The sequence below is a fragment of the Patagioenas fasciata genome, chromosome 3 (assembly GCF_037038585.1).
Source record: "Patagioenas fasciata isolate bPatFas1 chromosome 3, bPatFas1.hap1, whole genome shotgun sequence".
In the NCBI taxonomy this organism is placed as follows: domain Eukaryota; kingdom Metazoa; phylum Chordata; class Aves; order Columbiformes; family Columbidae; genus Patagioenas; species Patagioenas fasciata.
The window spans coordinates 2,448,405-2,463,074 of record NC_092522.1 but is presented as its reverse complement, the minus strand read 5'-3'; the positions used below and the strand labels follow the sequence as shown (position 1 = coordinate 2,463,074).

Here is a 14,670-nt window from a genome sequence, read left to right as displayed (position 1 = left end):
GGTTACAGCAGTTTAAATTAGTATCTCACTTAAAATTCAAGCCTACTATAAAGAATGAAATCTTAGCAACAAAACCACTACACTTCATGATGTTTGTAGGATTCTATCCAAAATTTACATTTAAACTAAAATAACGTCATATCTCTCCTTTGCAGTTTAGTTACTGGGTTTTATTCTTCAGCCATTCAGTGTGTTTGGGAAGTTGCAATGCATACAATTTTATTTATCATATAACTTTCCTCGATATCATTGAGATATACACTAGAGTTAGGATTGGCTTGGCATTTGCCAACCAAAGGTTGTTATTTTTGTTAAGTGTCTTCATGCTCTTTTGACAATAACTCTTCTGTTTCCTTGTCTCCTCTGCTTAAACTTCATAGCACATACCAGATAATTTAGATGATCTTCTGAAAACTGCTACTTATCAATGTGTGTTAGCTCCACTTTGTAACTCTCATTCGAGAAAACATATGATTTTATAAACTGAGGGGAAGCACCTTGTAACAGTTCTAAGAGAGATGCTTCTCATATCGGTAAGACAACTTAAGAGAAAGGACTGGATGTAGGAGATTCCGATTATATCACTTCAATCTTTAGTCTTAATCTGGCTCATGAATTTCTGTGGATTTTTCCATAACTTTATTGATTTAAAAAGAACATAGACAAGATTATAATAGGCCTAGTTAGCAGCACAAGAATACAAACTACCTGCCAAAAAGAATCACATATACATGTGTTTTTGTAAAATCTGAAGTCTGGTATAGTACCACAGTGGAATCCTATTTTTCTCATTAAGTCTGCAACAATGCTGTTGAGAGAACTTTTTTCTATAGTGTTTGAATTACCTTCCTTTTAAAATGCTGCTAAGTGTGAAATTAGCGTTGTCCCTCAAAGTGCATGAGAATAATTGTCAGTAATTGAACACAGTTTGGGGGCTAATTATATAAAAATTGATATTAAAAGAATAGTACAGGATTGATTGAGTTCCGCAGTTCATATTTAGTTTTCAAATTACTAGAGTTGAAAGGCTGAGGTAAGAAACAAAAATCCATTCAAAGCTGCTAAAGCAAATTAAGGTTTACTAGTCCTATGAAAGACAAATGATTCAGGTAAAGTAATGTAGGGAGGGCAGTTCTTGACATTTCCCATAGATTTAAATTATCAGGTGTCTTCCAATGTCATATGTTGATCGAATTTAATTTTTCCACTCAATTTCTGTTTAGATAGTTGGGATTTCTGTTTTGGTTTGTTTTTAAAAAAGGGAAAACTCGTCATGGAAGAAATGGCTTCTTTAGGTGTATCAACTCCAGAATTCTGTTGATCCAGTGGAGTCGGTACGTGCTGAGATGTGACAGAAGCATAGCCTGTCGTGACCCTGATCTATGATTTTCAGTGGGTGCAGGAAATCAGTTTGGGGGAGAATTTTTAACCACCACTTGCTCTAATTGTACAGTGTCAGAAATAAATGGGATCTTGACAAAAGCAGAGTAAATGAACTTACCACTGTTCCTCACGCTGGAAGGAATTTTGCAACGCCAGAAGCAGTTGAAGCACTCCCAAATTTTCCTGGAAGAAGAACTGTAACAAAATAACACAGAAGGGAGAGAAATCATGTACACTGTTGCATGTCATAGGCGCAGAGGGTTTCAACACCTATTGTGTATTTCTTTGCAACCAAAAATAGCTGGAAATTGCTGAACAATTAAAAGGAAAAGAAAAAGCCAAATAAATGTTCGTCTACCCTAAAAAGATATTGGTACAGAAATATTTCCTTTTTAAACTAGCAGTATGGAAAGACGATTAACTGGTATTTAGAACACGCACACGACAGTGCAGAAAGTTTTAGATGTGACCAGTCCATTCATGGAACATTCAAAAGACTGGACCAAACCAATTTAATTCAGTTGGTTCTTTTCTAATTGAAGCTTGTAAGTCTTGTGAGGAAGATGATACCATTTTAAGATTTGTTTATTATTTACTGTTGTTATTCTGTACCTATGCAAACATTCAAAACCAGACCCTTTCAGTAATAGTTTCTGATGCTAGAAATAAAAGGCAACATGAAGGAGCTTTGCAAGTTGTGTGAAATGTAATAGTGGCAAAAATATGGAGAAAAACTAACAGCCACTCAATGCTCAAACACTAAAGCAATAACTATGATTCATTTGCAGGCAATTAAAATGTTCAGGAGATGAAGCCAAACCATTCTTTCTACAGAGATGTCACTGACTGAAGTCGTAAGCAGGGGAAAAGGAAACACGCTTAGATATAACAGCCAACTGTAAAAGCATATGATCAAACAAATTTGTCTACTGAAATGGATGTACAAACTACAGTTAATGAATCTGATGAAGTTTTTAATGGATTGGGATGCATTAAATCTATAATATAACACATTGCTATAGACCCCAATGTGCTTTCTGAAGTAGATGTGCCACATAAAACCCAATTAACTCTCTGAGACAGAATACAAACTGAACTTCACCAGATGGTTCAGTCATTTGGAGTTAATTCAGACACTACTGACTGGGTTAATAGTACGGTCACTGTACTAAAACACGAACAACACCAACAACAAAAGTTATGAGAACTTTAGAGATAAGAAAGACATGAATAAAGCAATCAACCTAAAGTAGCTCCCCAGAGGAGCAGGTGAAGAGGTCACATCTAGACTTCAAAATGCAAGAAAGCTTTTTGTTTGGGATCTCAGCCAAAGAGCCTGGCAAGTCTAACTCCGCAAAGAATTTACTCCTTCAACTCGTCTCAGAAGAGGTTTGCAAGAACGAATATGTTTCACAATTCCACCAGTGCCTGATTTTAAGGGGTATCTTGTCTCAGATTTTGAAGGGTGTAGGCAGCATGGAATCAAGTAATTACTACTGATCTGCTGGGAAGCAAAGAAGATCACCTCCCAAATAAAAACGTTTAATTCCTATAAAGGAGAAAGAACATTAGACTGAACAGAAACACACTTTGTGTTTGGCCTGGAGGAATTTGTATATGTAGAAGAAAATAGTGACAAAGAACTAGACTTGACCCTGCAGAAATGGATTTAAGTGTATGGATGGAATACTCCAGAACAAGGGGGTCTGCATACATTAATGGGCTTGCTCCCATTCGTGAAACATATTAATCCATATCTTCTTATGGTTAAGTGCTTCCATCAAAAAATACATGTCAGTATGTTGAATGGCAGAAGAAAAGCCTTTGGAATACAGAAGACATTATCCTGCAACTACTGCTATATTTTGAGATTAAGCAATGTCCACAATCTCAGTTGTGTTATAGACTATTTTAATATTTACTGACATGTAGTTCTAACCCTATAAAACACAACAGAATGCTCACACTTTTAGTTCAGAAACAGTCTCTTGTCTAAGGCCTAAGAAATCACAACTGTTTAAAAATAAAATATCCCATATACAAACGATTATTTTCCTAAGCCCTGCTGTCCTTATGAAGCCTTATTTTATACTAGCACTTCGGTTTCAAAGTATAGGTGAATTATTTTACTGTTTCAGTCTAACACTGCCATTTAAAAACATGCTTAACTGAGATCTGAACATTACATAGATGGCAGAAATCTTCAGTGTTGTGAACGCTGCCTTCTCTTTAGCTGCCTTAGAAATACAAGTCCAAGGTCAATCTGAAAACAGATTTTTCTTAAAAATAACCCTTCCTTACAAACAGCTAGCACATATTACTGAGTAGTACAACATAACCGTAACATTACTCAGTTTCACCAGAAAAATCTTTCAATGGCTTCAAGGCCATGTTGTTTGAAGACAAACTTCAAAGATCAGCCTCAAATCCTGGTCCTTCTATATGACTGCACTCTTCGCAAAGCCCTTCCCTATTTTCTTCGTGATCTTTCATGATTTAATTAGAAACATTTTTAAAAGGCACTTTTTTTTTAACTATAGTAGTAACATCTGCATTTTCAGCAGTATACTATTTAATCACATTGGGTTATAAAGTGAAATTCTTAGTACTCTGTGTAATATCTTGAGAAGCCATGCATTTGGTCTTTTAGTGTCCCTGACTCATCATCTTATATTCTTTCATCAACATTTTAATAGCCACTCTTAAGAATGTAATTTGATGGATAATTCTCTAAACCTGTTTCAGTTCTGTTATTTCTTTAAAAAGCTGTGCCTGTACACATGTTTTCTTTCTGTGACTACTGCACCTGAAACTAATTCCAAGCATTCAAACCTACAGACTTCAGCACAGGGCCAGCATAAACTTGATAGACCTGTGCTAGAATGCGTTGTGCAAGATTCTGATTCCCAGTTAAGAGAATTTTGTCAGTGTCAAGAATTTCACTTTTAGCTTTAACGAAAACATGTTTATTTACTATATATCTAATGTATGGTGTGCAGGGTAGTTTGACTTTAGACACCTGAAGACTCTCTTAACCCTGTGCTCAGTCCCTATGTGCTTGATTGGACCTAGCACTCGCTGTCTACAGATAGTCCTCTGTTCCAATGTAATTTAGTCAGTGACTCTGAATATCAACTATCTGCAACTATTTTGCAGCAGACTGGGTAGAGCATTTATTCACTTAATTTCCTTCTTGTTAACTTGACAAAAATAAAACTCCATACAGTAAAACGGAATATCTATGAACTTCAGGGAATTTTGAATCAAACCTTCCCTGAGGATAGCACCTACTTAAAACCATACCTGATCTGGACAGCTCTGAAGAGGATATTTATGTTAAATGTTTACTTAGACAGATAGGCTCCTCTGGGGAGCAATAAAGAACAAAAGCCTAATTTTAAGTGCTTTGTTTTTGGAATGGTTGGCTTCTTGCTACACAGATATTGCTTGACAGTGCTAAAGTCAGCATGTGTGCACAGTCCTTAAAGAACAGGATTGAAGCACTGAAACTTGAGACTAATCTCTCTGCTCTCAATCTGGATATTGAAAATAAAGTCTGCAGAAATGTGGCCTTCGCAGATTCTGCATAGTTTACCACCCTTGGGACAATTCCACCAATCCTTCTAAACTGAAACCCATAAAAATTCTTAGTACTTCTACAGCATGCACACAAAAAATAAGTTAACCTTATAAAGTTATTTTGGATAAACAAAATCTTTTTTGTATTTATGTACATCTACATTATACCAGGTGACCAGTCCTTATTTCCAGGCAGTATTGCTAAACTCTTCATGTCTCAATACACCCGCTCCTTGCTTTCTTAAACAAAGTCTTTACAGCACTTCAGTCCTTGAAGCACCATTGGACTGAATGTATCTTTTGACCCACAAGTGATAATTATGAAGCCTTGTTTCAAAGGTGGAAGGACTCTGTATTGCAACTTACATCACTAGTTAATTCTTTAAAAAAGTAATAATCAGAGCCATTGTCTGAACTCTATTTCATTACACATGAGCAAATCTGGAATAAAGCTACTGCAGTCAGGTTAAAGTCAATGAACTATATCAGATTTATATTGGCTCAACTGAGATCATAAATTGGTCCTGTAATTGAACCTTTAGTTTTAAATATAACATTTGCAATTGGCTGTTCTGCCTAGCAAACACACAACTGTATCTTGACAGACTTCTGAACTTACTAGAATTAGTTGGGAGAGGGTGATTATAAGAGGAACACCTAGTTCCGTAAAAGAGAGAAGTAAAGCTAGAAATACGGAGGTGCTGAATTTAAAGTAGATTATCCTTAAATTTCATTTGCATTAGCTGTGTTTGTAGACCATAAGGAGTGTTAACTTAAAGCAAAATAGGAGGTGGTAAGGGTGTGATGTTTCTGTCATGCTTTTTTTTTTTTTTTAACTTGAAGAAAAAAAAGCTGTAGTTGAGTATAACTGACTGAATGCCCATTTGCAACTGGAGTGTATTAGATGTATTACAGCATTTTCCACTTCAGTTTAATCCAAAAGGAATTCAGGTCATGTGCTTCAATACCGCATCACGATGTGAATCAAAGCACAGAACATCGGGACAATCAGAGATTCACTTCAAAAGCACAATGCTGATCTAAACTAAAATGACACTAAAAAGAGATGAACTCCCAGGTACAGAAAGCTATTTGTAGGCTTTGCTGAAGATTGTTTAAACACTCACTGGAAACTGTCCTACAAAAAGGCCGTGAGTGAATCCTATCTGCATTCTTCCCTCAAGTGGGAAGACAGGCCAAGAAGGCCTGTGAGTGAATTTCTTTTTAAACAGTAAGATAAATGATCTTGTCAAGATCAAACTACACTTCCTGTTTTTTAGCCACCTAAAACTAATCATGCAATATAAGAATGGTATGTAAGACATCTCTGAGGACTGAACTGTTCCTAAAAGAAACTATTTGGAGAAGAACAAGGACTTACTGAGATAACATTAACTCCTCTGCTGACCTTTAAAAGAAAACATCAATTGCAGCACAGATACCTTTAGCCCAAGCCAGCCAACCTGGCTCAGTTAAGGGCTGAAATACAGGCGTGCTCCCTTTTATATAACATCTTCCATCTTCAGTGCAGATGAAAGCCCTCCTGTGTTGACAGTCCCTTTATGTCCTTTCCACAGCTCACCCTCCTGGGCCAAAAAGGTGTCTTACAAGTCAACCTGTGGAAGAATCCCATGTTACCTGATAACAGGTCACGTTCAGGGGAAGGTAGAAACCATGAGTGATCCTTCATACAATCAGCAAGGATGTTCACAGGATGACTAGACTGTCATGCTTATGCACCCACAGCAGCCATCTCAGCTCTGAATTTCTGCTTACAGAGATTTTCTGGAAAAGGCAACATAATCTGCTTCAATCACCTTCATCAAATATTTAAATCAACCTGGACGGTTTTGGTAGAAGCGGAAGGATCTACTGTGTTCCCTCACTCGGGCCAATCAGCTGACGAAACACTTTTTGGCACAGGAAGGACAGTCAGGTCAAGTGTGTCTTCAGCATCTTCAACCAGTACAGCTATTCATGAAAGGAATATGTGCTCATGGCCTGACCTTGGGGTACAAATCAGCAAGTTAACTGTAGGCTGCAGACACAGCCTAAATGTAATTAGCTCTTTTGTTTAAGAATAAACTGACTCTAACCGCTTCTTGAGCATGTGGTTCTTTCAAGACAAAAAGGCAAATAACTAAGTTACATTTAGAAAAATGGCTTTAATGAACAGGAAAATGGCATTTAATCTTTTGGTGCATCCTGCATTTTATGAGTAAATTCCGTGGGAAACTGTGTAAATGGAACGTAATTATTTTTAAAATAGAATCCTTTGTTATTAGCTACATAACTGTCATGTGTACATAAAGCACCCCGCTGTACAGACAAAAGACTGGAAAAGTTTCCTGGAGAGTTTCTGCTATTGAAAGAATAAAAATTGAAGCAGTGGGGTGAACTTTTGGTTCACAGACTCAAATACTGAATGTTAAACCTGGCTGAGAGAAAATCACTTTATTCTGATAACCGGATTACTTAGAACAAAAATAGAGAAAATTAAGAACTGAAGAGCAGAAAATTAAGGTGGAATGCAATTTAAAGAGTAAGTAGATGATGCAGGCTTTCATTTTCATCCCCCCCAGTGTCCAGCTAATTAAAATTACAATCAAAATGGAAGTCTAAACTTGTAAATATCTTTAGCTAATGATTTTGTCTTTTTAATCATCTTCACATTCAAAGACTTTATTTTATTCATTTAGAGCTTTACAATAAAATGAAATTGTTTTTCTCTAGTAAAATCCTTTTAATTTTCGTTATCTGTTTCTTTTTACATCATACATTATGTATTTCTCTTTTTTCTTTCTAATTTCTACACAGTATTCTCTACTTTTATAGTCTGTGCTCCTCTTACACATTTACTTAACTATTATAAAGTTAAATGTAATAAAGTGCTATAATGTAAACTTTTTGCTTTGCATAAAATCACTGAAGTTGCATCTACTGGCTTGAAAACTGATCTAGACAAACACTAGCTTTCTTCATAAGCTGAATAATGCAGATAAAATGAATTTTTAAGTCACTGATTACAAACAACTGTAAAATTAGTCAGAAGAGTATTCGTCTTCTTTGTTTCTACGACAAATAATGGATTTTCCTCAATTTATAGACTGTGATCCAAGAATAATGGCTGTTTTTCTGTGAGATTTGAGGCAACTCTTTTAAATTGTCCAAGAGTTAAAAGTAATGAAAGACATTCTTCACATAAAGGGCAGCAGTGATTCACCTTTCTGACCTTGCTGTTCTAAAAATTAGTATTTGCTGTCAGTATACATTATACTTCTCAACCATCTGGGAATATGGAGTCATTTTATCACCTAAAAATGCATACAAACTTAGAGCCTTTGTTTTGCATGTTTATGCTATGAAATTTACTAAAGAACATATTTAGTTTTGCTTCAAAATTTGTTTTTCTTATGTCAGTTTTCTAAACTGAGGGCAAGCAAACCTTGAAAATGTAGAGAATATGATGCTCAGTGATATAGCTCTGTCTTAATGACTTTACTTATTTTGGATAATATAGGCATTTTATTTTTCTAGACAATATAGATTTACAATGGGCACTAGGGTCGGAACTTAGCTAGTCGAAACAATATACTTTACCACCATACAAATACATTTATTTAGTAACACAGTTCATTTTGACCCCAGTGTTACTTGCACAATCCAGCCACACTGTGAAATCTCAGGATTCCAAACTGGATCCTGGGAGTCAGACTGTGAATTCTGAGCTCTGCTTGAAAGATGGTTTTGTATTCCTACAGTATTTAGAAAACCCCACAAAAAGGCAGTGCCAACACCCAAGAGAAATACTGTAGGTTCAAAATTGTCAGATTCAGTGGCTGTTTGATTCAGTGTGAATACATCTCAAGCTGCTAAGCCTTTAACTCTACAGGAAGACAATTCTCAAGTTTCCCATCTGTAATGACTGCCATGGATGCTACAAGTGACACGTGTACAGGAGCTCCCATTCACATGCAAACACAGACCATAGGTGCATTTGCAGCCTGTAACAGTTTTCAACCTACCTGGGATGATTTATACTGTCAGTCGTCACTACGGTATCTGAATTATTTCCAGGTAAAACCTATAACCGGCACAAAAGACCCTCACAGAGCTATCATGAAACATCTGATAAATGTTTTGGGGTTTGTTAAATTGCTAGCTAGAACAAAACAATGTTTTTATTTGTTTCTTATCTTCAGTTTGGTTTTCTCAGAAATTAACAGGAAAGAAGATGTTAGCTTTATACTCTATCTTGCAAGATAATGATCAGGTTTATATTTATATTGGTGTATATATACACATCTCCACTGAAATATTCTCACTTAACACTTGTAAAAGCATGGCCAGATTTTGGCCCAGCATCTTTTGGAATCTCTAACAAGATACATTCCCTGGTTCTAAAAGGCAATTTTCAGCTGGCTGCTTGGAAGATCTCCAAGAGTTTGTGCTCTGCAAGGTTTGAAAGGGATTAACTGCATACTCTTGTGCCTCTAGAATCAATACAACATATGGATTGGCCTCATCTTGAGTTGCCACTGACTGCAAAGGGAGTATTTGTACAATTTAGGAAGATGTAATTGGGCTTAAAGCCTCTCTGTTTTTTATGTGCAGAAGTTAATTTATGTGAATGCATTAATGTTCATATATCAGTCACTTCACTGCCAAAAAGAGTGCCAAGATTTCACCAAGACGTACAAAGATAAACACGAGGTTTGAGGGCTCCCTAGACCCAAGACATTTTAAAATATCCAATGCTTACTTAATCATTTTGTAGCGTTAATAGATCAATCAGTTTTCTTGGTTTTGGTACCAGCACATGTTTTCTGATATTAAAGTTCTTAAATACAGAAGAACATTTGCATTTAAAATCATCAGGACAGCCACACTGTCTGTTTCAGACACTTTTGTTAACAGCTGTACTACTTTGTACTGAGGTATTATAACAGAGATGTCCAGAGTCTCCATCTGAGTTTGTGAACTGTAGATGATGCAAAATGGCTTTTAAATAGCCAGAAATAAAGGCATAGTGCAAGATAATTCTATGCAAATCACTAAAAATATTTTGTAGCAAAAATTTCTTGGGTAAAACAGTGGAAGGGGATACAGCAAAACTGTGCCAGTAACAGGGTGTGGACTGGGAGGATTGTGATAGAAGGGGAAGTCTGGTAACTCTCACCTGTGTGCTCTTCCAGTGTCTGATCTAACATTAGCTTCCAAAACAGTGGTTTGGCTTGTGGATGAGCCCTCCTGATGCTTTCTTCAAGTCAGCTTTAGTGCTCGCGTCACAGCTTCAGCAAGCCAGGCCAGCCTAAAAACTAAATAATCAAAAAACAATTTTTTGGTCAGTGTACAAAGTAGCCCAGTGCACAAGGGAGTCTATGGGACCAGAGTTGGCACAAGTGAAAAAACAGGGCTGCAGGGTCAGGAACAGGGTGAAGGCAAGGACACAACTGTCCTTCACAACAACCTTTAGCTCTAGAAAAAGCAGTACAACTGTATACTATTTAAAGCATTCTTTTGCTGCATTTAATTATGAGACCTTTCATATTTTTTACCTTTAAGAATTCGTTAGGCCTGGAATTCTTAAACTGTGGTCTATGGTGCATTTTGTAGAGGCCTGTGAAGCTGTTTGTGTTTTTAGGTCTGCTTAAAAGACCACTAAAATATACTAAATATTTTTCTAGTATGTCTTTTCCTTACAAACAACTACTGCTTTTAACACCAGACTGTGTGATCACTAGGTAGTTGAGGAATCACCTCAGAAAAGAGGTGTCCTCTGAAATAAGAGATGTTCTTCTGTATTATAAAATAATGTAAACTATGAAAGTTTAAAAACACTTGATCGATAACTTTGCACTTAGTAACACTGACCTTCAGTGGTGTGAAATACTATTGTAATTTTTCAATTTGCTATTATAAAATTCAAATTTTATAAACATATTATTATCTTTCCATTATGATTACTTACTCTCACCAAGGCCTACAATGCTTTTCTATAACATCTAAATGGAAATGGGATTAGGATGAGATTCTGTCACTCAGAGGATTTGTGGAAAAAGGTGGGGATTCACACAGAAAAGGTCATTTCTTAGGGGTGAGACGAATAAAATGACACTGAGTTATGATGAAGGACAGCAATAACAGTATTAGCAATTTCGCATGTTTTAAAATTAATTGGCTTGTGTTGGAGATACTAATGCTAGAGAACAATGCACTGCTATTTTCTTGCCTTTCATAATATCCTTAAATAAATAACTAAATAGAGCTCCTAAGAAAACTATGTTAGTTCAGTGATTTTTTTTTTAGGTTACTAAGTGATTTTACATGAATTCTGTCTTCTGTAAATATACTTGCTGTCTGATTGTTGTGGGGTAATTTTACTAACAAAATCTACCCTACCAGATATTCAGAAATTGTCTCTTTAAAGAGTTTAGCCTGCATGTTGCTTGTTTTGTCACTCAAGTCATGAGTTTTTTGATTATTTAACCAGATGAATGTAATATTTGAATGGACAGATAACAACAAACTCAATTATGATACTTCCGGCAAACAGTGATTGTAATTAATTTAGTAAAGGTGGCCCATGGCTGAAAGATCAGACCAGGACTCCTTCACCTTAAGAAGAATACCTGTCAAACCTCATTCTTGCTTTTATTTTGTTATTTTCCTGTTTTAAAAACGCTTCAGTCTGTGTGCCAGACTGAAATAATGTGAATTTTCAAGTAATCACATTCTTATACAAATTTTAAAAGTGTGCAACACATAAAGTGTAAGATAATGATTAATGTTCTCTAGGCCACAATTCTAAAATATTTTATAGTTCTGATACTGCAGTGTTTTTAATTTAGATGTGTTACTCCATAACTGCACTTGCCTAAAGTGACCAGACACTTCTTTTAATGTCAGAGACTCTTAAACACGGCCAAAGGAAGAAAATAAAATATCAAAAAACACAAACTGTCTTTGGTTTTGCATTTGATGTAATTATGAAATAATCTCTGTACCTGGTAAAGTACAGAGATACTTCACAATTAAATAAGGTAATTTCTAATGTAATGCATATTGAGAGAAAACAGCCCAAGAGAATAAATGTTTTGATGAAAATGAAATTAATAGATAATCTGAAGGATGCAATTTACTATGAAGCATTGGATTAACTGCTCAAGGTGAGCCATGCTTGGTATTGAAATGCACATGAACAGCTTTAAGGGAGCAAACTCTGGGCATATAGGTTTAACAAAATGGTATTTAAAACCTGTTTGTCTATATATTCAGAAAAATTTCCTTGAATTGGTAACTGAGTCTTACACTGTTCAGAGTTCTCTGGATAAAACAAAAAAAAAAAAGTGACTAGAACAACATTCTTGCAAAGAACTGAACTTCTAGAACATGACTTTTTCAGGTACACCAATAACTTGCTGGTAGACTGGAAATCAGTGACACTTGCAAGGTGTAAAATCCATGTTAACCATGACCATATATATATTTGTATCAGCATGTATTCCTGAAAATCTTACTATGATGAATTTAAATGGCAAATCTTGGGAATCTTTCACCTCTCTGTTGGCTCTTAGTGTATTGTACACCTGATGCTTGGGCAAATCATTGCCAGAATTTGGATACAAGGAACTTTGGCAGCATATAAAAAGAGCACAAGAGACTTTAACATCCAGCTCAAATGAGCCAAAAAGGCTTCACGTTCATTCCCTCACATAGTAGCCATATTTCTAATATCCACTATACAAAACTGCAAAGGGTTTGCCCCCTTGACTCCTCCGTTTCCACGCTATCCCCACGTACAGGTCTCCCAAGCTAAGGGTACAAGAACTACCTGCAGGTATAAACACTTCTGTTGTATACTTCTCTTTCAATTTTTCTCTTCCACAGGTACTGAGCTGCTGCCAGCACACAGAGACAGTGGCTTTCTGCTATAAAAAAATACAGAAAACACCTACAGCCACTTGCCAGGTCTGGAACAACTGAGCTCCTGCCATCTAATATTGCTTTTTATACACTTTGCTGAGCCTTTTGTACTCAAATCCACAGTGAGCACTGGTTTAATGATACAAGCAACTCAACATGTGCAGGGAGAAATAACTTTTCCTATTACAAGAGATTAGTAACTGGAAAAGTTGACAAGATTTAGCCACTTCAGTCTTTCATACCCTATCCAACAGCAGAGGCCTTACCAGATCGTCTATACATATAAGGCCTTGTACAAACATTAGTAACATATTGGATGCTAAATAGATCACATTAGTATTTGTTTCAAAGGGAAGAAACCTCTCTCAGGTTATAGTCCTGCAAAACACCTCTTAGACATAATTGGTAAGTCACTTATCCCTCTATAAAACTTTTTTTCTCTTTTACACATATCTGTTTCAGGAGAAACTGCCTCTCCCTGTGCTTTGCATGATGCTCAGCCTTAGTGATGTGCAAAGCCTTAAAGCCTCCTGAAATACAGATAATAACCCCCTGAAGTTTTGTTTAAGTGTCTTTCCTCAGGCTTTCCAAAATACATTAGCTGATAGGTTCTGGTGGCAACCAACCCAGAAAAGTGAGGAGGGTTTTTATCTCAACACCCACAGGAGAGGTTAGAAGAGTTTTTATCATTCTAAACGTGTTTCAGCACAAAACACCACACGATTCCCAGAAAAACAATGCACGAATTGAACCAGCAATAACTCCTTGCCTTGGGTGGCACTGCAATCTGCTCGGCCCAGCTGGCTGCATATCAAGATCCTCGCTCGTCGGTTCTCACTCCAGGGTGCTTGTCCCCTCAAGACGTGCTACAACGCCAGGAGGCCCCAGGGCTGGTCGGCAGCTCGGCCCAGCTCAGCGCCCAGGAAGGCACCGCGCTCCTCAGAACTGCAGATGCTGCTCCGCCCGCCTCAACGGCCGACACCTCCGCTGTGGTAACGGCCGGCACGCGCCCGCCTCAACGGCCGACACCTCCGCTGTGGTAACGGCCGGCACGCGCCCGCCTCAACGGCCGACACCTCCGCTGTGGTAACGGCCGGCACGCGCCCGCCTCAACGGCCGACACCTCCGCTGTGGTAACGGCCGGCACGCGCCCGCCTCAACGGCCGACACCTCCGCTGTGGTAACGGCCGGCACGCGCCCGCCTCAACGGCCGACACCTCCGCTGTGGTAACGGCCGGCACGCGCCCGCCTCAACGGCCGACACCTCCGCTGTGGTAACGGCCGGCACGCGCCCGCCTCAACGGCCGACACCTCCGCTGTGGTAACGGCCGGCACGCGCCCGCCTCAACGGCCGACACCTCCGCTGTGGTAACGGCCGGCACGCGCCCGCCTCAACGGCCGACACCTCCGCTGTGGTAACGGCCGGCACGCGCCCGCCTCAACGGCCGACACCTCCGCTGTGGTAACGGCCGGCACGCATGCGTACGCCCGCCTTAACAGCCGACATAACCACTCATGTAACGGTCGGCACGCGCCCGGTTTAACGGCCGCGGAGCGTGCGCCGCCTGCCGTCACGTGCCGACACCACCCCTCAGGTAGCGGTCAGCACGCGCCTGCCTTAACGGCCGACACCCCCGCTAATGTAACGGCCGGCACGCGCCCGATTTAACGGTGGCGCCGCGCGCCTCGCCCCTCGGGCGCACGCGCCGCCTGCTGTCACGTGCTGACACCGCCCCCTCAGGTAACGGCCGGCACGCGCCCGCCCTCTGCCCTCAGGCGCGT

At 38.6% G+C, this 14,670-nt stretch overlaps 1 long non-coding RNA gene across 1 annotated transcript in view; it reads right to left on the bottom strand.

The window, feature by feature from the left end:
* LOC139827489 (uncharacterized) overlaps positions 1–14,493 on the bottom strand; it is a 33,150-nt gene extending 18,657 nt beyond the window's left edge. The window contains exons 1-3 of the long non-coding RNA XR_011738058.1: positions 13,658–14,493; positions 10,142–10,280; positions 1,502–1,578 (exon numbers count right to left, since the gene is read on the bottom strand). This is a non-coding gene — a long non-coding RNA (uncharacterized lncRNA). The remainder of the gene's footprint in view (positions 1–1,501; positions 1,579–10,141; positions 10,281–13,657) is intronic.
* Positions 14,494–14,670: the final 177 nt, after the last annotated feature.